This window comes from Tamandua tetradactyla, chromosome 1 (assembly GCF_023851605.1).
Source record: "Tamandua tetradactyla isolate mTamTet1 chromosome 1, mTamTet1.pri, whole genome shotgun sequence".
NCBI classification, from domain to species: Eukaryota; Metazoa; Chordata; class Mammalia; order Pilosa; family Myrmecophagidae; genus Tamandua; species Tamandua tetradactyla.
The window spans coordinates 218,020,463-218,022,549 of record NC_135327.1 but is presented as its reverse complement, the minus strand read 5'-3'; positions in this window follow the sequence as shown (position 1 = coordinate 218,022,549).

The window sequence follows — 2,087 nt, the reverse complement described above, 5'->3', positions numbered from 1 at the left end:
TTCTAGATGTCTTTGCACATAGTAGGTGCTATTCATTACTTATTGCTTGACTATCTGAACTTGATACTTTAACTAATGTAGCAAAATTGATTACTACCAGTCAGCTCTTTCCAAATTTATAATGGAGCTATGGTTTTGGCTTCATGGGACTAAGATGATTGTAGTCCTTTAAAATGAAATTGAATCTTGTGAACTAGGTAGCATTTTCATTGTGTGCACAAATGCATTGTCCTTCGTGTTAGCATGAAATGAAAGATTTGCAATCCCAGCTAGCCAGATTTTCCAATCCTGCACTACATTTATCTACAGTTCACCCTGCTATGTCACCACGGGGGTGGGGTGGTGAGAAGGGTCTCAAGAGGCACAGATTGTGTAACAACTACCTGCACATGTGTGACCATACCGTATGCATGCATGCTGCTTAGGCCCAGAAGTCGGGGAACCCAAAAGCTTCAAGTTCAGCAGGTCTCAAATCAAACCCATCACTTCATCCTATCTTCACATACCCTTTGCCAACATACTCCCCTTCCTGTGTGCTTTGTCCTGGTGAATGACTCTGATGTCTACCCAGACGCCCAAGCCAGAAACCTAGCAGTAAAAAGACTGTCTTGCCCCTTGCCAACACCCACTTCTCACCAACTATCTCACACTTCCTCTGCTCGGTCTCCTTTCATTGTTACTATCAGTGTTGCCTTGTATGTCAAATCATCCATATTTCTTTCCAGCCTTTCCTACTGACTTCTCTGTTCTCCGCTTCCACTCTTGCCTTCTGCCACTCTCTCACCAGAGCGATCTTTATAAAGTGCACTCTTGATCATGTTGCTCCCCCAGCTTATGATCTCTCATGACTCCCCCTGACCTCTGATGGAAAGTCCAACCTCTTTTCTAATCCATTCCCTACCGTATGCTCCAAAGTCCTATTTATCCTCTCTCCCCCTCATATTCACACTGCAGCTGCACTGAATTACTCACAGCTTTTCTCCCCTCTGAGCTTTCACATCTGCTGCTCCCCTAATGGCAAATTCATGTCTCTCACCTGGCCACTCCTGCTGCACTTTGGAACTCAACTCAAGGACCACCGCCATCATGCTGTCCACATGCTGGATTGGATGTCTCTTAGTGTCCACAGCACCCTAGTTTACCTCTTCTAGAGCAATTGGAACTTTTAGTACAGCAACAGCTCATCTTAGCTGGTGATAGAATGTTACCTTTTCCACAGCCTACTTTGCCTTGGTGTGTGATGTAACATGATTTCCACATCCTTTATCTTAGTCTATTCAATTTTCTTTGGGCAAGACAAAGACTAATGTCTGAAGACTAGCTCTGGTTCTCAGCAGGCTAATCCTGTTCCTTGAATATTTCTGTACATGGCACATTACAATAGGCATTGATTTATGGATGACAGAGGTAGACACAGAGCCTTTTAGCTAATTAAATAAGAGTGTACTGCACCGTGCCATCCTGTCCCCTTGGACATAAAATACAAAAGAGAGGAGAAGGATGACATGCTGGCTAGTATGGGTAAACCTCCTGAGGCTTCAGTGCTGGGGCTTAGTGACCAAACAAAGAATGAAACAGACCTTCCAAGTGTTAGATGGAACTCTCTCTTCTGGCTGTGAATGAGGAGTGAAGGCACCCATAGACTTGCCACATCTCCATCAGAAGGAATGAGCAGAAGGCAAAACCCACATCCTCCGGGGGTGAACTTTTCAACCACCTTCTGTTGCACTCAACATTGTCAGCTCCTTCCTAATGGAGGACGGGAAGGTAGGTAGCCTTTAGGTCCTGCTTGGGTGAGGTCTGAACTGTAAGCAAGATAATTAAAATCCAAACCCAGGGCCCATGCCTGAAGGTTGGTAGTGCCCATGACTCACCTTGTATATGAAAGTTTAGTCATTTCAAGGTAAAGTCATATCACTTTAACATTTAGTAATATTTTCCACCCAATGAATACCAATAAACAGGAGATAACTAGTCATCTCTAGATTCTGCTTATTGCAGATGCTTAGAGCCCTCACTCTGAGGCCTAGCCACCCAAAGGGACTGGAGGTGGCAAAACAAAAGATTGGTTTTCCTTCATTTCCACA